The sequence below is a fragment of the Lonchura striata genome, chromosome 1, assembly GCF_050655825.1.
Source record: "Lonchura striata isolate lonStrDom1 chromosome 1, ASM5065582v1, whole genome shotgun sequence".
In the NCBI taxonomy this organism is placed as follows: Eukaryota; Metazoa; Chordata; class Aves; order Passeriformes; family Estrildidae; genus Lonchura; species Lonchura striata.
The window spans coordinates 2,515,276-2,538,529 of NC_140703.1; the positions used below are offsets into that span (position 1 = coordinate 2,515,276).

A 23,254-nucleotide genomic window follows, 5' to 3' on the forward strand; every position below is an offset into this window, starting at 1 on the left:
ATGTACCATACAGGAATGTAGGAATAAACTAATAACAGCCTACTAGTTAAAAAATTACCTTCACTGCACCTAAAAAGGCCTTAAAGTTCAGCACTGCCACACAGCTATTTCTGTTCTGGTGTTTCTGTGAAAAGCAGTGCCAGAGGCATTTCTGAGAAAATAAAGCCAGAAAATAGTTGTCGTTCATATGAGCATCTGACACAGTTACATAACCTCTGAAATCACTGCAGAAAGTTTTGAACAATGTGCAAAATGAAAAAAAACCAAAATGCCCACCAAGCTCAGAAAAGAATTTCAAGGCCACTTGGAAACTGCTGTGCCATATAACTCTGTGCAGGCACATAATCTTCAGCCTGGTTGGAGACAGAGGTGCTGGGATGCTGTGGATTGACCACCTTCCCCCATAAATAATCTGTTTATTTGCTGAGGGGTTAATGAGAGCTGTGCTGATTCTGACCATCAACCAACAGCTCTTAAACCATCAAGAACAAGAAGGACACAAACCAAAATTAAAAGTCAATTTCTGTTTATTTCTTGTCCTAGGAAAAACACTGCTTCTTTTCATTTGTTTCCATTTCTCTAGTCTTTAGGTGTTTTATTTTCAAGGTTTTCTCTGTGGTTTGCCAGGCCAGGTGTAAAAAAGTCTGACGTTCTCATACAATTTCCCAACTCCCAGAGTAGAAAGCCCATTTTCTTCATGGCTTGCAATGATGACAGCCCCAAGATTAGCCCACGCTGCTTATTCCAGTGTGGGGTCTCAATAAAATTGCTGCTGCTTTTCACGGAACTTAATAGTTTGGCCGGGATCCAGCTGCAGAATTGAAGTCTCTAGTGGCTGAAAGAAAAGGGAGGGAAGGCAGGATCTTTTTTATTGAGAGGGGAAAAAAAAATTAAAAATTGGTTTGTCCTGCGCGGAGCAGGATCGGCGCGGGGCGGCCGCCAGAGGGAGCCCGAGCGCCGCTGTGCGCCCGGGGACCCTGAGGGGCGGAGGGGAGGGGGATGAGGGGGATGAGGGGGATGAGGGGGATGAGGGTGATGAGGGGGATGAGGGGAGGGTGATGAGGGTGATGAGGGTGATGAGGGGTGGGTGCTGATGGGTGGGTGATGAGGGTGATGAGGGGAGGGTGATGAGGGTGATGAGGGTGATGAGGGGTGGGTGCTGAGGGGAGGGTGATGAGGGGGCGGGGGTGCTGCAGCTGGGTCACCCTGTCCTTCAGCCAGGTCACCCTGTCCTGCAACTGGGTCACCGTGTCCCTGTCCTACAGCCGGGTCATGGTGTCTTTCGGCTGGGTCACCCTGTCCTGGGGCCGGGTCACCCTGTCCTACAGCTGGGTCATGGTGTCCTTCAGCCAGGTCACCCTGTCCTGCAGCTCGGTCATTGTGTCCTGCAGCCGGGTCATGGTGTCCTTCAGCCAGGTCACCCTGTCCTACAGCTGGGTCACGGTGTCCCTGTCCTGCAGTTCAGTCATTGTGTCCTGCAGCTGGGTCATGGTGTCCTGCAGCTGGGTCACCCTGCCCTACAGCCGGGTCACGGTGTCCAGTGGTCAGGTCACCCTGTCTTGCAGCCAAGTCACCCTTTGCTGCAGCTGGGTCATCCTGTCCTGCAGCCAGGTCACAGTGTCTGTCTGCCTGGTCATGTCCTGCATTTGGGTCACCCTGTCCCTGTCCTTCACCAAGGTCACAGTGTCTGGAGGTCGGGTCACCGTGTCCTGCAGCCAGGTCACCCTGTCCTGCAGAGGGGTCATGGTGTCCAGCAGCTGGGTCACTCTGTCCAGCAGCTGGGTCAGGGGTCCTACAGCCGGGTCACCCTGTCCTTCAGCCGGGTCACCCTGTCCTTCAGCTGGGTCACCCTGTCCTGCAGCCGGGTCACCCTGTCCTTCAGCTGGGTCACTCTGTCCTGAGCCAGGTCACCCTGTCCTGCAGCCAGGTCACCCTGTCCTTCAGCTGGGTCACTCTGTCCTGCACCAGGTCACCCTGTCCTGCAGCCGGGTCACCCTGTCCCTGTCCTGCACCCACATCACTCTGTCCTGCAGCCAGCTCCAGCCTGCCCATCTCTCCAGTTAGCTGCACAGTGCACGGGACATCACTTACGATGTATATATGAATATAAACCATGTACAGGACATTACGAACACCAGTGTGCTGGTGGGCACGAGCACACCGCTGCGTTTCTGTGGGACAGCGTGTTCCCTGAGCCCCACCTGTGTCCCGGGAGGTTGGCACAGCACCCGCTTGCAGCCAGCTGCTCTGCAGGGAGGCTGAATGAAGTTTAAAGCTGTACCAGCTTCCTTCTGCGGGAAATCACACGCTGAGTTGAGGCATTAGGCAAACTACCCTGCTGTTAATGAGAGAAGAGAAAATTCAGTCTCTAAAGAAAGGCTCTGCCTGTGAGATGCTCTTTGAGTCTGAGTTTTTTGTGCGGTATTTAAACCTCAAAACTGTGTCCTGCAGGAGCGTCCAGGACCTCAGGAGCAACACCTGCTTGTAGCTTCACTTTGCCAAAAGGATTCACTTTGCCTAAAGGCTTTGCATTGGCTTGAAGTTAAGCATGGAAGATGAGAAATTGCCTCCCACAAAGATCCTTGATATATGAGATGGCATCCTGTCTGCCTAACATCCTGCTACGAAAGGTGGGGTCCAGCACTCTCTAGAGTGTAGCCTGTTTTTCAGAACAAATTGCTTTCTCAGGTATCAGTAATGAATCAGGAACTGTAATGAGGTTTTTCTTTATCAGGAGTTCTAACGTGGTAGGGAAATGTACCAGCTGCTGGAAGAGCACAGCGAAGAGGGTGCTGTACTCTCTGGAGTGCAGCTTCTGGCTTTGCTGAGCATGTAAGCAAGCGTGTCCAGGCTTGATGGTGGTTCAAGAGATGCTTTATTACAGCCACATCTATTCTCACTGAGGGTTGGATGTACACCTAAGTGCTTTCCCAGTTTCTGCATTTCAAAAATCTAATCCATGCCCTTGTGAAATAAGGGAGAAATGTTCCATTTGCAGAAATAGATTTTAAATAATGCCCTTGTTATAACATTGTAAGAAAGTTTGCATATTGATATTTGAGGGTCTGGATTTTAAGTAGGTTCAAAATTTATTTATTATATTAGATTGGAGGGCTGCTATTACGTATCACACTTGAGTTATGTACAGATAAATCGTATTTAATTTATTTAACAGTAAATGACTAGGAAAAAGTTGGACGATTTGAGTCTGGTTCGTTCTATTTTTTGATAATAGCACATCTCATATTATGATTTGAAACACTCAAGGTTGTTAGCATAATGTTCACTCCCACAGTGGATGAGTCAGCTCTTCAAAACCAATAATTAGTGTCCTCATTGATTCACGCTATCCCTGAGCCCGTGCTGGGTCATTTGTGGCTTGCAGACTGCTGGACACAGCCATATGGCATCCCAGTGGGAGCCGGGGCACTGACCCTGGGCTATTACAAGGGATACATGTTGGCATGCTCGACTGCTGATTAAATATTAACCACGGCAGACACATTATTTCCACTCTGCTTTGAAATGAGTCTTTAATTAGAAAGAAAATAACAGCAGCAAATGAAGTTTCATGGTTGTTGCCAGAAGTAAATATTTTGACCCGTTTCCTGTGGTACAAGCTCAGAAAAGTCCCTGGAGACTTTCAGGCTGCCTCTCAGACCAGATACAGGTGTCTTGAATGGTACCCAGCTGTCAGTCATCTGACAGAGGTAAGGAGATTCAAATAGGAGAAATGACTTGCCTAGATAAAAGGAAAATACCTCTGTTAAATTTAGCCATGTCTTTTTCTAGGAGCAGCTACTCCTGAAGCTGTAGTTGGATGAACAACTGAAAATACTTATTTTCTTTACTTTTTTTTCTTCCCATTTTTCCTCATAATGGAAATTCTTGTCAAAGAAATTTACCAGGAGCTTTAATTCAATCCGTTATTTAACAGTCTCGTTTATTATTCTTACATGTTCTGATAGAAGACTCATTGGTTTTAATTACATTCTAGGGGTAGGGGAAATAACTAGTTAAGGATGCACATTTTGCACTACATGAATAATGTATGATCTTAGGTACATAACTTTAATGCTTTATCTCTTTGTGAGATGCTGAGATAATCCAGAATTTATTTTTTCCCTGAGTAATGAAGATGTAATTTTTTAAAAATTCCTTATTCCTAAGATCTTTAATTTGGATTCACTGTTTTCCTACCACTAAGAAGACTTCCCTAAAAATTAAGCAGATTCTTAAGATTTAAAACAACCTCTAATTTACTTGTAATTAAATGGAAAGTGATTTGCTGATCTTTAATACTTATTACACATCCAAGGGAGTATTTTCTAAGCCGTAATTTTAAATTTTTCATTGCAGAGAAATATAGACTTACTGTTCCTGTCAAATTATGTGCATCTCCTACAACCTATAGGCCGCCACTTCGATGTTTTATTAAAAAGAAATATGATTAAGCCAGTTGCTAATAAAAACAGTGGTTTCACGTACATAAATCCTGCCACTCCCTCATGAGTTATAAGCACTAAAAGTGGATATTTTGTATTTCCATACAGCTTTCTCAGGGACAAGGATGAAAAGTGTCTTGGTGTGTTTTCACAGATTTTTATAGTTTTGGATTATATTATATACATATCTATCTATGTATCTATCTATCTATCTATACACACATAACCTTAATATGAGCATAGTCTTAGGAACAATTTTTGCTGTGGATCAAAGCAGGAGCCCATCAGAAGCCATGGTAGTACACAGTACCAGACTCTAAATGTAATTTATAGAAAAACTTTCTCACAGAGGGGTTCAGCCAGCTCATGGTTGTTTTATGCTCATGAAAGTCTGATTCCAACAGTAAATGCTTGCATCATACTGGTGTTTTATGATGTCTGTTTTGTAGAACCACTGTTAGTCTTTCTCTGCAGTATCTATATAATACAGAGCGTTTTTCCAAGAATAATTCTGGCATCACATACATTGGTGTGACAACTTGGTTAATTTTCTCAGGCTAAATTTCACAGCATCCCACTTCTTAATTTAGGCATTCTGTGGGAATTTTAGCCCTAGGAGTTTTGTTGAAGACCATCATTTATAAAAACAATTCCCTCTACTCCCCCAATATTCTACTCTGGGTTATACTTCTGCATGTTGAAAGTATGTATTAATTTTCTTCTTTATTTTTGATTAAATCTGGCTACTCTAATCAAGGATTTAGTAGTCTTTAAAGTAGTGATGTCTTAACCCACTAATGAAAGTGAATGTTTTCTCTGTTAGCAGCTAGGAAGATTGTGTACTTAAAGGAGGTGAAATGATAACAAGCATAAATATCATAATATCATAAATGCTCATTGATATTGAAGTAACTTTCTACTTATTAAGTGAGGACAAATTGTTCTTGGAAGCAGAGGAGCTATTAATGAAGATGTAACTTTCAGGAGAGCTTCTGTAGGGAGATTGTGCTCTTTGAAGTTCCACCTTTATCACACACTAAACCTTGTAGCAAACCTTTGGACGTGGCAGCAATGCTCTTTGCCAGCAGTTTTCCAGTTCTTGGTGTAGCTGCAGTGGTCTGGGGTGGTCTTCCTCTGTTTCCTCCAAAGGGAAGCTCTCTGCACAGCCTTCCTGTACCTCTTCAACCCCAAAAACCATCATTAAAAAAAATGGAGAATCTCTTCCTTATCTGTTTGTTTGTGTACTAGAAAGGTGGCCACTGACATCCAACCTTCACTAGCAGATCTAGTCCAAGCACTGAAATCCTTGGGGAGATTCTCTTCCCAAGCCTTTGGATTAGGCCTGTTGCAACTGTTCACTCTTCCACTTCTTTGCACCCAGTCTCTTCCTGCTACATTAAACCTTTCAAAGTTTCTAAGGAGAAATCTATTTGGAGACTTTGTGGATTCATTCAATTAATTACATGGTAGAGCAAATTAGCTGTTTTGCTTAGCTGGTGTTATTGGCAATAGGTCAAATTCTGCCTGTGGCTTCTCTCTTCTAGATGCAGAGTAGATCTATTGAAATGCATACGGACTTTCACCGTTTCACTTGGGAACAATTTGGAGCAGAATTTAGCCCATTGCACTTAATTACATGAAAATCATCTTGTAGAGGTCTCATTAGCCTTTCTATTTGTGCCACTGCTTTTCTATATTACTCATTGCAGCTAATATGTGAGTAATATTGGTCTGCCTGTTTCCATACAGAGAGTTTATATTATAATACTCCTTTACAATCCCTAGGTGTGTTCTTGGGTTTTCTTTTGGTGGTAGTAAGACTTGATTTAACAAAGGGATAAATGATTTCAAGACTATAATGATCCTGCACTAGAGAAAACTCCATTAAGTCAACAGATGTCTGTTGATTTTTTTTTCCATTATGTTTTTTTCTTTACTATGCTACGAACTTTTCAGCATGTTATTCTTTTTTTGTTTTCCATGTTCTTCAGCATCATCAGGGCCTTAGATATAATGCATAGTAAAGATAGGGGACTCATGGAAAAATTTAGTGCACTTACTTCAGGGTTGCTGTGTGGCTGGAATGGCAAACATTAATGTTTATGGTAATAGAAAAGGAATAAATTTTGCAGTGCTCAGAGGTGCTATGTCTATTTCTGTTACCTGTTAGAAGATAATGCAGTCTCTGAAGAACACTGCCCTGGGCTGTGTTCTTGTCACTCCTTCCTCCTTCATCACTGATTGAGTAATCAGTAGAAATCCTCCTGGAGACAACTGACTGAACATAGGAAGGGGGCAACTATTTGCTAGGAATCTTCCTTGTTAATTGGAACGGTATCTTAATAATCCAACCTGTCACCTTGGATATGTGGAACACAGGGCCCTAAAATACAAGTCAAAGTAATGGTCTCATCACTTGTCTTCATGGATTCAAGAGCTTTTATGGATGTTTTATGGCACTGTACTGTGAGAGAATTAACTGCATGTTGCCTTCATATAAGGGGAACAGTTGCTCATCAAGATTTCCTCAGTCTTTCTGTAGTTTTTAAGACTTTGCACAGTATGTAAACTTGTACATTCCATTGTGGCAGATGGATAGATGCAGCTTCCAAAATACTTTTAGCTAGAAAATAATGAAGAAATTACTCAAGGTTATGAAATAATATCTTTGCAACCATATTTGTTTGTGTCTGAGGTGTAAGGGGACTTTTTTAAGGGGACTTTTGAGGGTTTGGTTTTTTGGGTTTGGTTTTTTTGGTTGGTTGTTTTATTGTTTTGGGGATTTTTTGTTTTGTTTTGCTTTGCTTGTTTTTTGGGGGGTTTTGTGCATGCTATCTTTCTCCCAGTTGCACCTATTTTATTGAGTAGAACTAGGGACAAAGTCCTCCCATTTCTTGTTGCACTGTACCATTTCAGATCCTGACAGATTGTAGGGATATATCTCTCCTGTCAAATAACACTCATAGAAATGTCTTTAATTTTTTTCTCTGACCTTACTAAGCCTAGAAAATACAGCCTGTGAACCCTAACTATTGCTGTATCAAACCTGCTGAAACACTAATCAAACAGCACGTTGGCTGGCTTCCAAAGACTGCAACAGTGCTCAGAAATGACCCAAATAATTTTTATTAATGGGTTTAACATTACTTTCAAAAGAGACAAATCATTTAATAAAATGTGTGTTCAGTTGTGTTCATTAGTGCTAATCAGGAGTTCATTAAACCTTAATCATAGCAATTTCGGGCCACTAATATTCAGGTAGTTTAATAAAGGCCCCAGCAGTAAAAGAGCACACTTTGCATATTCAGGAACATATTTATTCCTAGCAAACCCTACTCAAATATACAGTGTCCATTCAGGTGAGTATCAGGCATGTGACAGTATCAGATGAAAGAAAGAAAAGTATACATGGCAAAATACCATCCACAGTGTTTTAACTGCAGCACAGGCTCTACTTTTATATTATGAAGTTTTGTCACACAGACCACTGTTAATGACTTGATTGGGAGTACCATTTGAGCAAGGAATGCATCAAGCTGAAACTTTTGATGATTGGAGTTAGCCTCTGTAGTGGAAACAGCAGGACAAAGTCTGAGTACACTGGTAATGCCTATTATAACCTTTTTGAAAGGCTGATTTATAAATCAGCATATTGGATAATACTGTCTCTCCAGTTCACAGAGTAATTAACATATGTAAATTTTCAGCGTATGTGTGGTTCTACTGAAGTCACTGCTTCTAAAGTCTTGTTCAAAGCACATGAATGTGGCTTAGTAATTTTCCAAGATCTCATGCTGCCTTCCAGGGAAGGCTGTTACCAGCTGAACAATTCTCTCTGGATGTGTGAAGCCCAAACTGTGCTACAGACAACACTGAATAAAAATGCTTCACTTTTTACTATATATATATATTAAAAGTCACTCTGAATTTCATGCTTTTCACTGAAGCCTGAGGAATAAGAGTGACTTGTATCAATATACACATTCTGTGTCAGCATTACTATGTGCCAGAAATATCATGAGCTGGTTCATTCCAGTTAAAATTTTATGCTAATGCAAGTTTCTACAAGCATGTCAGTCCTAATGGCTTTTGTGAAGGAAACAAGAGTTAACAGTTGGTTAGAAGGATGAAATTTTATGCGGAAACCTGGAAATCCTTGTTGGCTCTTCTCAAGTTCTTTCCATTGAAATCCAGTTGTAATTTTAAGAGGCTGCTTTCTATACTTTAGGTGACCATAAGTGAAGCAGGCATGTGAATCTCTTCCCTCCAAGAAGTGTAGTGTACTGTTTTATCATCTCAGTGCAGTAACATATCATCATATAGTGGGTTATGCTTCAAATCTTGTCCAGGTAAGAAAATTATTATTTAACTCAAGTTGGGTCCCTACCTTAATCTGCTTTTACACTCTTCTATCATTTCTTTTTTTCTGATTTAACAGTTCCCATGGATGGTGTTGACCCATTTCAGTGAGATGACTTGATTTTGTATTGAATTTTTTCCTCTAATAAAACATTCTGCCAGAAAGAAGACAATGATTTACTTCTTCCCACCTCTTTAGATTGAACACCATATAGAAAGTATTTCCATTTTTTCTTGCTGTAACCACCCCTTTCTGATTTTTTTTTCTTGAGTAGATAAGGAAATGAAAATGCTGTGAGAAGGTATATTCTGCAAAAACTGCATGTAGTAAATGAATGTCCAGAGATTTAATGTAATAGAATTCTAAGTGTTTCTGGCTAAGATAGCTGTATTCATCATGTCTTTACTATGCCCTGTTGTATAGGTAAACAAATAGTATATTTGTTTTCTGCTCTTCTCTTGACTGGAGTCTCATGTAATGCACTTTGACATCTCTTTACAGTTCTGCTTGAAATAAAGCTGACATTACAACAGGCTGATGATGCTTTAATTTACTGCACAGGAGCTTACCACCATCTCTAAGAAGCAGTATGGGTGTGTTGTCAAACCTGTACTGTGTCACTGGCATCTCCAGCCCAAAAGGAAAAGGTTAAAATTTTAGCCTGGAATGTTTTCTACTCCTCTCTATTGTCATATGACATGGAGAGCAAACTAATCTAGTGGGGACAGAGAGATCTGCACACATGGGTTGGACCTCACAAACACAAATAACATGCTCCATTCCTGGAAGTTTTCCCTTCTCTTCCATCTTTTGTATTCCTTTGAAACTTACAGGAACGTTTCATATGTAATACAGCAAAGTCTGAAAGAAGAGGTTGGATAAGGCCTGGAGGGAGAAAATAGCTCAAACCATGCACAGTCTGGATTTGTTGAATGATCCAACACAGTAGATTTCAAGGACTTCTTTAAATAATATGAAATAATAAGGTAAGGGGTTTTGTCAAGTCAGAAGAAAATTAAAGCAGAGGTTTTTGGGAAGTCCCAACAGCACAAGCTCTCTGACAGACACCCCTTGTGATATGCAAGCTGTTAGCAAAAAGAAAAGCAGCTCAGCCTATAAAAGGCTCATGGTGGACTGGCATGAAATTCTGTGGTGCTGTAACTTTTTACAGCTATGAAGGTGGCATATCAGACATTGAAGAATTGGTCCGGTCTGCATATGAGGACTCAGGTAGATACAAGTTCTTCTAAACCCTGTCTGGAGTCATTGACAGTGCTTCAGCAGAGGAAATCCAAGCTCTGTTTTGGTAGATGGTCTTTTTTTCTTCCGTTATTTCTTATTTCTTTTTTTATTTGTTTATACTGGGGAAAAAAAAAGCATTCAGCTTAGCTAAAGAGCAAGACTCTCCATGAGCAGCTCTAACAGGCCTATTTTCTGTGGCCTGGGTTACCTGAGGTACATTGTCTAGTGGACCAGTACTGGAGTATAAATAACACCATTTGTGAAGCAAGAATGGAAAGAATATAATTAGGAATGCAAGCTGGTCATAAAAGTTATATACTGGCATTGCTCAGGGCATAAAACAATTTAAATACAATATTTCCTTGCAAAATACTAAGAATCGAAGCTTAAAATACTAATAAAATATTTGGTTTAAGACCAACAGTAAGGGGATATTTGGAACAGATGAATCCTATGTTTTTATATAGGCTAATAAAACTGAACTGGATATATTTCTAAAATTGCTGCTAAGGGGGGCTGGATGATGTGGAGGCATTGCTAACATGGTGTAGAACCATTAGGTCTTTCTCACTGTAGTTCAGGAAATCCCAATATGAAGTGAACCTTCTCTTTCTCCTTAATGGCTGTTTGATGTCCTGCATGAAATCTGTGTGGGTGGGTTTTCAGTTCTGATATTCAGCTGGTAAATATCCACACAGTGAAATAAAAGTGTGTTAATTTGCTCTTGTATCTTCTACAGAAGCCATTGCAGGGAGGGCTCAGAGCACTGAAGCTGGGCACTAGAGACTGAACATCCAGCACATAGTCCATGTTACCCATCATGTATGATTTAAATAGCTCAAAATAAACATTTGTTTTGTCATATGTTTTAGAAGACTATTTATAATTGCCTTTAAGTTGGAAACAGGTAGGCATCAAGCAGAAATGTCTTTCATTAAGTTGGCAACATGATCTCCTTGTTCTCCAGGAGATTAATATCCCCATTCTTGAGGTCCTTTCTAGACATTTTAATGTTTGCTATAGTGTCCTCCGTTTAAAAAAGTTAATTGTTAACTTGTCTTTAAGGGGCCTCAAAATGAGTTTTATTCTCCCAAGTCCTTTCAGCTTGACTGTGGGCTTCTGATTTCAAAGGGATACTTTTTCTACTAAACAATTTCTGTCTGTACTCTGACTCACTCTAGGAGAGACTAGTGAAAATGGTGGGAAAAACCCACTGAGATGAAGGGTTTGTCTTTTTTTTTTAATTAACTGATAAAAACAACCAAAAGAAACGTATTTGAAGTATAAATAAGACAGTTTATTTGAAGTGTAAGATATTGAAGGAGAAAGTTAATAAAAAGATATGTCAGGAAAACATCAATGAAATATAGAAACACTAGGGGGAAAAGGGGTAGTAAATGACATATGACAAACCAGTTTAAATATGTAGAATATAAAAAGAAAAGTGCACAAGGAATCTGCAGTCAAGTGAAGGGTCAGCAAGGCTCTTGGAAAGCCTGAATGAAGTTATAAGTTAATGAGGTTAATGTTGCAAAATCCAAAATTGTTTGTTAATTTGTTTGTGTTATTTTTCCAGAAAAGCACTTGAATACCCCAGGCAAGAGATGATGATAGGTATTTCTTCTGTGAGGAAGGTAAGGGTTATAATGAATTAGATATCTGAAAATTAAAACAGTAGCTGAATTGTATCCACAAGTATTCAAAATAGGTAAGGAAAAGTTCTTAATTGCAAAATGAAGAGGAAAGTAATGTGTAGATAAATGAATAGTGTTTTCTGCAGCTTGCTTTGCTGGAGCTGTGATGTGGTAGTTGTATGTTGTCATAGCAATGCCTTATTTTAAGAAAATGGGAATTAAGTTTGCAAACACTTCATCAATTGTTGGATATGGCAACCTGTATATATATGTTGTTTGGTAAAAGAATATACCACCACAGTAATTCAACAGAATTTGAAAGTGGGCCTAAGGGATTTGGAATCACACATTGCAGTGAAAAATTATAATGAAAGTAGTACTCTTGTATCAACTGAAATCCATGAAAATCAGCCCTAAAGTATTGAGGGCTTTTGTTGGGGTTTTTTTGTTTCTTTGGTTTTTATTTTCTTGCTTGTTTGTTTTCCTAATAAACATGTCTGGATAGGCATTAGGAGAAGTTTTACAATTTAAACATGTGGCATCCAAGAGTACAGGTTTTTCTGCAGCGAGTGGGTTTCAGCTAAGTCACATTGTCTTAATTCTTTTCATTTTGCCTTCCACCCCTTTACTGCAAAATGTCTGCTGGAAAGGTGCGGGTGTGAGACTCTTTGTTAAACAGGGAAATTTTATCTGAAAATCTGAACTAATTTAAAGCAAGGATGCTGTAAACTGACTTGATATCAGGGAATTAAATGACTTTGGAATCCCCTTTGTAAAGAACCAGGGCCATAAGAGTAGATTTATGTCTATAAATGTATAATGTCGCTTTAGCCAGACATTATAGCCTGAGTGTCAAAGGCTTGTGGTGAGTTGCTCACAGGGAGTCTGAAAACCTGTGTATGCATGGGCATTTTGTAACACCAAGAGGCTGTAGGCAGATGGCTGCAGGGATTTGGGTTGGTGAAGAACTCGAGCCCTTAATATACAGAGAGGAGTACTTAAAAAATCGAGTAGCTGATCAGCACTTTACCTGAAGTGCACACTCTAGGTTTCATGGTTTGGTTTTTTTTTCTTCCTGCTATAATCTATCTTAAGCGCTTGTTGGTTTTTATCTTATGTTTAATTTTCATCTTATGTTTGATTTTCATTCTAAGGATTTTTTCAAGTGAGGGGTTTTAATCACACTTGGAGAAAAATGGAACTGTTTTTTTCTCATTTCTGTCCAATTGGCACTGCATACAGATGGAAATATGTGACTAATATAATGGGTCAGTGCATTCCTATGGCTTGAATCAAAAGAGTCTAGTGAAACTAAAGGCCCTGGCTTTACACATTTCTTTTTGATCCTAGCCCAAAGCAGACCTAAAGATCAAAGCATGCCATGTCAACAGGTATAAAGATGATATATTGCCTCTCTGCAGTATTCTCCGAGCCTGATTTATACTGCATGGTGCACAGAACTAGATGGATGATAGAGTGTAAATGAAGTGTTGGTAAATATTTGAATCATTGGGGATGAATTTTGGAGGAGAAAAACCAGCTAGCTGATTCTTTGATTTGTCATTCTTAGGCCTTATGAGATGTCAAAATGAATTGTTTTTTATGCATTTTAGAGCACTGACACCTCTACTTGTTCACATAGATTTGAGTTGAAGGAACGTTTCTTCATACCATCTTCCCTCTAGCAGCTAAGGAATTCCTTTGATAGAGTTTCACTGATTTAGAAGAGGCCTTCTTCAAAAGCTCAATGTTTTCAACAGCTAAGTCCTCATGTACAGCAGTTTTCTTTGCTATTTTCTTTAGAATTAAACTTAGTAATCACTAGCTATGAGTTACAGATAACAGCAATGTCCATTTTGTGAAATGCAGGCTTATTAGGAATAATTTCCATCCTGGGATGGGGAGAGAATAGCACTTCTCACACAACCTCCAGAAAGGAGGCTTTTTGCTTTTGTTTCCTTGGAGGTAGAAACAGAATTAGATATAACTATCCTAGTTAAAAATGCTTTTTGGGAATTGTAGTTCAAGACCCTCCTACTCACATTTCCTTGAAGCAGGCTACAGATGGAGCCTGCAAAACTTGTGATCTGCCTGAAAACAAGTTCTGGTTGTGGTCAAGATGTAGCCCATCCTGAGGTGCTGCAAGGAGCAAGAGAGGCCCTTCAACTGTGGTTTGCATGAGGTAGGTGAGCAATATACTGAGACACAGTTTGTTTTGACTTTGCATTCTTCTGCCTGAGGACATAATTGAGAATAACTTTTTTTAAAGGAAATTAAATTTTGACCAAAATTGTCTTTCAAAAAAAAAAAAGAAACTATGTTCAATGGCTTCACTTACATGTCCCTCCAGATAGGCCCACTAAATATTAAATATCTTTGTCTATGTGTCAAGCAACTGGTTTTCAGGTTCCTTTAAATACAGATTTCCAAAGGAAGACTCTTTCTATTAATACACCAGAATAAAGTATATGTAATAAAGATTAAAGGCCATGAAGTATTTACAAAAAAAACCTGTGCAAACAAATGTTGCCATTTTGACACTTCCAATCAAAAATCACAGTGGGCATCTGGTGGGCATTGTGCCCATCCTGCTGAAACATTTTAAGGATCTGGTGAGTTACATTGGTGCAGGAAGGCAGACAGCAAAAATGAAAAACAAAAAGCAAAAATTGGATTCAGATTATTTATACAAAGCTCTTTTGGAGCTTTACTACCTTTACTATGCCCAAAAGCACACTAGAAACTTCATGGGCACAAACAGAAAATGTCTCTGCCTCTGAGAGTTTGCTATATAATTAAATATCTTGGTTCATGTGATCCCAAGAATTAACTTGTGGGGTGAGAAGTGGAAGGGCTACATTTACTGTAATACAGTGGTACAACAATATTCCTTACTGCATTTCTAAATTGAGTTGCATCCAGTTCTTTCTAACTGTTTTTAGATTCCGGTTACTGACATAAGCCTCACTTCTGCTGCGTTGTAGACAAGGAATGGCTTATGGGGGAATTTAAATTAGGAGAAGATTATGGTCTATTTAATGGGCTGATATTCTCTATGTAAGGAGCAATGTGGAGTATTTGAGCAGGAAAAAACCAAAGAGAAGACCCCAAATTAATTAGCTAGATTAGTTGTGGTGAAGCCACACGAACTAGACTGAAACTTCAGGGCTCACTTCTGAAACTTGAGTTACTTCTCAGGACTGTGGATGTCTTTGGCTCACCACATTAGATATGGGTATAAATTATGCCATGAAAGCCTGTAGTTATTAATTCTGGAGCTCCTAAGATGCTTTGATGTGCATGGGTTAGATGGTGAATGTACCCTAGCTGAGCTGGCAATATCCCACTGAGGGCAGATACACGCATATAGCATGAATATAAATTCTCTTTGAGGTCTTAGAGAGAAACAGGGTTTACATACAGATCTGACAAACTATTTTGGGTTTCTGCAGGAGGATCTGAAAAGTGGAGTGTAGAACAGGAAGAGGCTGTATATGGAGCGTCACTTTGAAAGTTTCAGGTAGAAACCTGCATGTGCTTTTACAAAGAATGAATAAAGTAACATTTTGTATGGGGTGGAAACAGGCTGGGAAAGGTCATGGTACTGAGCCTGGTGTTTGTAGTGGCTTTGTTTGAAGGTGGAGGTAAATGAATGGGACTTGAATTGATTTGTCCTTGGTCCAAGGGGACTGGAATGGAGCCAGGTCCATGCCATGGACTCTCTGCCCATTGTGCTTTTCTTGTGTCTATAAATTGCTCACATGTGAGAGGTATATATTTATAACAGAGATAAATAAAAATTTATTTATTTATTTATTTATTTATAGCCATAGGCCTATGGGAAGCTGACAATTGAAGGATTCTGTGTGAAGGAGCACTAGTCAATATGTTTATTGTCTTCCAGATAATGAGTGACAATCCCACCATGCATTTTATTAGGCCATGTTAATTTTCTGTCTGTTCTCAGAGCTATAGAATTTTAGTGATGTTTGTTGTTTTGTGGTTAGTTCTATTGGTTTTTTAGGGCTTTTTTTTCCATGTTTCTTTTAATTATTTTTCTTGCAATTTCTGTCTCCACTTCTAAATGAGGGAAAGAATTTAATCTTTTGTAATGACAATTAAACAGTTTGAAAGATCATAGCCTGGGTGTAATAGCCAGATTCTTGGAATTAATTAACTCAGAAATTAAGTGAATAATTCAAAACAAATAGCTTTCTTGAGAAATAGACCCTCCAGCATTCTTAATATTTTCACTGGGAAGATCATATTGTTGTCATCGTTGTTCCTGTCAGAGCAGATACTACTGGTTCCAGCTGAAGCTTTCTTTCTGAGTTAGTTCTTGTTCTCCAGCGCACTCAGAAATATGAATGCATCACATTTTTTCATTTCTTTTCGATGGATGTTTTGGTCCTGCTTTTTTGACCTGTCCTTTTGAACTTGGTTCACGTAGCTGGGTATTCAACAACACCTTGAGCTCATGGAGGGGAGAGTGATTTATGGTGAGGTTTTGGACCAGCATGTTGAGACAGCTGTGATCTGAGTCTAGATCAGCTCCATCCTGATTTTTAAGGAGGACATGCTTCAGCTGGGGTCTTCATCCCACATTTTAAGTGGTTTCTTAGAAGGAGTGTGCAAAAAATAAGGATGAAGATTTTGTCTCACGGTTTCGTAGAAAGTCACACCTGAAGCAGAACTCTGTAGCTGTAGTTTTTCTGATGAGCTCTAATAGAAGAACATTGTGTATAACTTGAGTTTTCCTAGTTCTGGAATCATCTGCACTAGAAGCTTTAATTTTTTGTAGTCCAGAGATAACAAATGTGTATTTCAGGCCCCTCCTTTATCACTATGGAGGGGCATCAGCTAGAACAGTTGAGAGCATCATCTCCACTGTAATATTCTACATCTGTAAGATACTAAAATTAATGAGGGAAATGGAGAAAATAGAAGGCAAAATAAAACAATAGCTATTGTTGGTCAGAGACATGAAGCAAGTTAGTGGTGGAATAGGATTAAAATTTGGTTCACTGGAAATTCCCTTCAATAGTAGAGTCATGGACCATGTGTTTTTCTTAAAATGGTTTTTATATTTACTGATATTCTTTGAAATTTTTTGGTTTTATCCTAAACTATACATTGTGTAGAGTCTCTATAGCTTTTATTGAGCAATAATTCTTTGTGATTAATTCATTAAATAAAATACCATGGACTGCATGACATAGATATACATACTTTTACTTTTTGAAAAATGTGCTTGAATTTCATATGCTGTTTCTTCAAATTTTGTCAATTCTTTCTGTGAATGTTTACCTTCTAAAAACTATTTCCTAGGTCTTTGGGGAAGGCAGAGAGTGGTAGGAAAACCTGTCAAAGACCCTTCATTGAAAATTGGTAGGGCTATTTATAGAGTTAAATATTACTCAATTGTACTCGGCCCTCTCAGCTCTTTCTAAGGTTGTGGAATTGGAAGCAGGAGAGAAAATTACTTATCTGTGTTATGTATATTTAACAGTGTTATTGTGCCTTCCCCCCAAGTCCCTCTGGGCTGACTCCAAAGCTGCTAGAAATCTTTGAGGGGCTGTGCAATGAGAGAGCTCCCAAATGAAAGGGGAAGACACTAAATTAGTTTGTGGTAGCAGTTTAAAGAGACAGCAAACAAAGATATTTTTGCCAATATATTTATCTACGATCATGCTTTTAAAATATTATTTTGTGATTAAATTTTTAAAAATTGTTTATCCCTATCATCACTTGCAGATTATTACATGCTATTTACTTAAAAGAAAGTCTAGACAATTTGCCTAAATATTTTGGGGATGTGTGTATGCTTATTTAAGCATAAACTCTGGATTATAGTAGTGAAAGAGTTAGCTGCAAAGTGAGTAGTTGTTCAAGAATGTGATGCTGCAGGTGCCAGTACAAAGGTTGCAGAAAATTAACCAGGGGGCAAGAAAGGGTCACACTAGTTTCAGGATATTTTTCATTGCTTACTATATTGAACATTTGGAATTCTTGTACAAAAAGAAAATTTATCTTCCAAATAAAAATGGAAAGGCAAAAAAACATTTTAAGACTACTATCTGAGACAGCATATATTTGTCTGGAACAAAATACAAGCAATATAGTCCTGCCTTTCTGTTTAACAAGATAACCCAAACACCTAAAAATAAATGAAGAGAATCTTGAGTAAAAAACAAACTTAATGATGGCACAAAGAATAGGAATGATTTATTATTTGAAACAATATTCCAAATTAGATCAAGCTAGAAAGACAGGTAAATAAGATGCATTTGATTCTAATTTGTCATACATTCCCCCCTCTTTAAATTTAAAAGCAAGATACGCTACAAAGTATTTTAAAGATAATGAGAGGATTTTAATTTTGTTAGAAAAAAAATCATTCTATAATGTCTGCAGATGACTAATTATGTTGTGTTCCTGGAGGAACTGAGTTGCTCGTCTGCTTTGAAATTGGAAAGATAATAAAGCCATTTAATGTTGTAAAACTTAAATTCTGAACAATATCTTTACCTACAATTGCTTCAAAGTTATAGAAGCCTCAAGCTAGACATATATAAACACTAGCAGATTTTGTAGTGATTTTTGTTGTGTGTTAAAGAAACAACAAAAAAACACCCCATAACAAAACACCTTTTCCACACAATTACACTTGTGAAACATCACCCTTGAAATGTAACACAGACAAAGATTTATTTCTCTGCCATTTGTTCCCTGCATTAATCTTCAGGTCTTTTAATAAAGGTGGGGAACAAAGGGTGAGGATGACTCCCAGAAATGGTAATGGGATATACGGAGCTCTTTGCATGTAGGTCAGTAGATCAAGTCCAGCCAGGATGAATGTTACCTCAAACCTTTTCCATCCTGTTATTACTCTGCAGCTCTAAGGAATATAAACTGAGCAATGCTTCTGCTTTCTAGTAAGCTGGTGACTGGTGCTGGGAAAAGCTACTGCCCCTCTGATCCCAGGTCATGCTGAGGGCAGGAATATGGGATTTGACTCCATGCCCAGCTACTCTGACAAGTGACTGAAACATGTGGATGAGAGCAGCAGTGAAACTTGCTTTAGTGCTGCCTCAACTGCAGTGTTTTTCTTCTTGATCTATGAAAGATTTTAGCTCAACCCCCTCAGCTCAGTAGTAACATGGTAGATGAGAGAAGAAATAAAAATAGAAGTGGGATGTGTCTAGATCCCAACTGAGAGGAAGAAAACCTACAAAATTAAATGAGATATCTAGCACAAACATAGACCTGTGAGTAGGTGTAGCCTCTGAGAGTAGGGGAGCAAAATCAGTGTAGACTTAAGTTCCCCTATAATTTTGAAGAGCTGAGAAATGTATAGAGCCTGGTAGAACCTGCTTCAGAGAAACTAAATTTTAAAAAGTCTGTCTGGCCTCTTGTAGATGCTGACTCAAATACAATAATGCACATAGCTTTTATCTGTGATAATTGAGTGTCTAATACTTGGTTTATAAATGGTTGGAAGATGTGGGCTTTTGTTTATGTGTTCAAAGGGGTGTATGTCTCCCCCCTTTTTTAAGGATGAAAGTATACTTTATGGGTATTGAATAAAAGAATTCATGGACAAATATATAACTAGGAAAAGGACCAGCTATATCAAGAAACAAAATTGATAGTTTTGCATATTCTTAGTAAATGAATATCATACTGTGCCTGCAAAAACTTGCCATGTTTTTCCTGGACTTTTTCTTTTGAAAATGGGTAATTGTACATTCAGCTGCCCTTGGTTCAGCAGGGACCAAACACCATGTAGCTCCAGTTCTGTCTACTGCAGTAAGGGCTGTCCCATTTTGAGTCCTCTGTTACCATCTCTCATCTCTCACTAAAAGCAGAATAGTTATACAAGTGTAAACAATCCAGCCTCAGGGGTAGTATACTTGTGTTTTATTTGTCTCTACTAGTAGAATACTTTAAATGAAACATTCTTCTGCATGTGTTAACAAAGAAAGCAAAACAAACTTGGTATGCCTAAAACTCCAAGGAATTCAGAACTGAATGTGAATTTTATGTTAAAAGACCAGAAGTAACTCTTTAAAGTTCCTGATGCTTGCAAAATGATACAGTAATTGAATTACAAAAAGCATTTGTAGGAGGTTTTTTAATCCTTTCTACATTTACATGTGTGTGGCTGTGCCAAATCAAGGTTTATCTGGTGCAGTATTCTGTCTCAAAGGAGCTGAAGGTGGGTGCTTAGGGAAGAATGCAGGGAAATGTTTGGTGTATGATATTCCCTCTGAACCACAAGTCAAGGACTTTGTGAGCCAAAGGTAGTTTCTGTGTATTAAACAGCCCTTAATGCATTTTTCTTCCTTGGTCATGTCCAGCTTTTTTTTTTTTTTTGAGGCCATGTAAGCTTTTAATGCATTCCAGAATCCCGTGGGTTGGTGCATCACAATAAAAATACAAACTGAGTGTAGAACCTGCAACAGCCCCCAGCTCTGAGCACCTGCAACTCATGTGGGATTGGGAGAGGAAGAGAAGAGCCAATAGGGGCCCATCTTCCCATTTTGGCCCATCTTCCCCTTTTGGCTCATCTTTCCATATTCCCTTTTGTGTGCAATGGGATGTGGACAGACCTCACTTACAAGCACCTCTCAAATGTTGGTACATTGTTTTCTCCGTATTGAGGACTGGACTGTGCTTTTTCTCAGGTTTTAACAAAACTGAGCTACATCATTAAGCCTTTTCAAGTGGTAATTTTAAACAGGAGGGCTAGCCACAAACAGCCCAAAGCCTGTGATCTAGGATTCCCTAAAGGCCTTATTTAGTGGAAGGGTTGCATGTACCTATTTCTGCCTAAAGTCATGGCCCTAGTGTTTTGAAAATGTATTTCATGAAAAATTGCAACCATTTTTTAGATGCCTGAAAGTAACTGTAAGAGATTTTGGATAGAACAAGTTTGAGAAAATGCCTCTTAGGGTAATTGATCATTGTTTTGCTGGTATATCTGGTACCTGAGGGAAGGAATCTGTTCTGACAAATGCATTTCCACTGCAGAATTACCTCTGGGCAGGGAAGGTTGAACAACAATTCCACTGACTGTAAAATAATTGGTAGGTGCCTTATTACTGGTAACAATACCAAAGTTATCTATGTATTAAGCTGTGCTCTTCCTGATAGTCTTCCCCTTGGAAAAGGTATTTTTACCTTGATAACTTCAAGCAGAGCCCAGCAGCCCCCATCAGTCGTCACGGCAGGTCCCACTGGTGGTCAGGCAGTAACGAGATTTAGGCAGGGAGGATTGCCTCTCCTTATCTCGGCTGCCAAGCCTGCTCCCTGCAGCCATGGTCTGCCTTCCCTCAGGAACAGGGAATCAGCACTGATATCCTGGAAAACTCAGCTGTGCACAGAGCTGGGGACCCCCTTACTGCAGCTGCTGCTGGTTCCTCCTTCCCCAGCAGGGATTATGCCTGCCTGGAAGGAAGGAGCTCTTGGAGCTTGGTTTAGGTTGCCCTTGCAGCGTCAAGGACTTGCCATCTGTTTAGTGTTTATTCTGCTAGTGGATTTTCAGTCTCAGCATTAAGGCTGCTAATGATTGATTAATCCAGCTCAGTATGGGCAGAGCACACCAGGCAGTTATAAACTAATTGCAACAATTTCTCTGATGCCGCCTTTCACAAAATGTACTGTCTGGGGCGCAGATGAACAGCCCTGGCTCCATTTCTAGCCTTGACCCTGAGCTAATTAGGACAGATCTTGCTCCCTTCCATCCACTGAGATGAAAAAGAGAATTTAGAAATGGTTTTTGAAGGAATAGTTTTGCCTGATATGGTTGGGTTTTTTTTCCTTTCCATTTTGTTTGGTTGATTTTTTTAAAGAAAAATATATGATGGGGCTTTCTGTAAACTCATGGTTGTCTGTAGCCAGTAGGGAATAATCAGATGTGTGAGAGCATATACACAATGTATTCTTCTTGAGAATTATTATTCTCAAGATGTATTATTATTCTCATATATGTATTATGCTTGACAGTGTGTATGTGTTGGTTTGGTTTTGAGTTTTGTTGTTTGTTGTGGGGTTTGGTTTTTTGGGCTTTTTTGTTGGTTAGTTGTTGTTTTGCTGGCTTTTTTTTTCTTTTATTCTTTTTTTCTTTCTGCAGGTTTTTGAGTTTTTAAAGGGGAAGGAGGTGGGGTGATCCAATTCCCTATGCCTTTACAATCTATCATGTTCCTTAGTGTGACTGCAAGCCAGCAGTGTATGCTTATCCTCATGGCTGTCTGGTTGATAGTCAGAGAGAACATGAAGACATAGAAGGAAGGAAAAAGGAAAAAGATTTAGAGGTGGAGCTCAGGCTGCACAACTTACCATGAGAGTATTCTGGAAGAAAGGGTCAGTTCTGCATGTGCAGGTTGCAGAAGTTCCTTTCCTTTACAGGTTTCTGCTATATCTTGCAGTTTCGTGTGTAGATTGTGCATCTTTTTCACAACATGACATTGTTCATATTGTGCAGAGGCAGCCTTCAATAATGGATTGACATAATAATTACCATGACATTTAGAGTCTATTCCTAATGATCAATAAGAAAGTCTTTTGCATCCTGGCCACACACACACACACACAAAAAATCACTTATCAGCAAATCTGACTAGAAAAAAATCTTATGAAATAGAAGTCAATTTCCTCTTACAACTGTATGCATCAATTTATCCAAACCACTTGTTGTTTGCTCCATGAACATCTGGAAGAAAGATGAGGGTGGGTGTGGGGAGGAATACTTTCAAAGGAAACAATCAGCACTAGAACTGAAATCAGAGCTTTTGCATTTAAAGCAGCTTTTCTCTGAAGATGAAGACCAGTGTGATTCCAGGCTGCTCAGATTCCAGTGTTAACATGTCTCTTTAGGTTTTGATGAGAGTTAACATAAATACTGATGACAAATTCACTAAAAATTTGGTTTCATATGACATTCTTTTTATTTGTTCTCTTCTGCTGACATTCTCTGTTTAATAAATGCAACTTCATTCAAAATTGTCATGTATGACAACTATTTTATTACATGCCTTGAAAACCAAAGGATTTTTCAGATTACAAGCATTTGCACAGGACATGACCAAGGTGTACTCACATTTTGGTGTAGAGAGTTGCTGGACACTGTAAAAGTGTCACAGGAAAAACTGCAGGACAAAGCTGAAGGCCAGCTAGTATGGCAGGTGAACAGAAGACTAATGTATATTTAGTAAAACATTTTTCCTTTCTTTTCTCTCATTTTTTAGTATCTATTTCCCTGTATTTCGTGTCCTCCTTTGTCTCTGTCATGACAAAAATAAAATTACTATCCAGCTATGTGTTTAATATTAGACTCACAGTATGGTTTTTTATGTTATGAATCTTGTTTGTGTTTATGTAGCACTTGTTGATGTGCAAGCAAGTATTCTTCACTTTCTCTAATAGCCTTACTGTAAATGAGTCTTTTACAGAAAACACATAAATACTATGATTCCCAGCATTATGATGTCATAGCACCTATAAATACTCAAAGTACAGAAATGCATCCTTCTAAATGGAGAGTTTATAGTCCTCTTGTGGATACCTTCCAA

General features: G+C 39.1%; 1 long non-coding RNA gene across 1 annotated transcript; it reads left to right on the top strand.

Moving 5' to 3' along the window:
* Positions 1-1,903: 1,903 nt before the first annotated feature.
* LOC146768564 (uncharacterized) lies at positions 1,904-22,767 on the top strand. Its single transcript, XR_014954384.1, has 3 exons — positions 1,904-8,794; positions 8,884-13,453; positions 13,739-22,767. It is a non-coding gene; the product is annotated as an uncharacterized LOC146768564 (long non-coding RNA).
* The last annotated feature ends 487 nt before the right edge of the window (positions 22,768-23,254 follow it).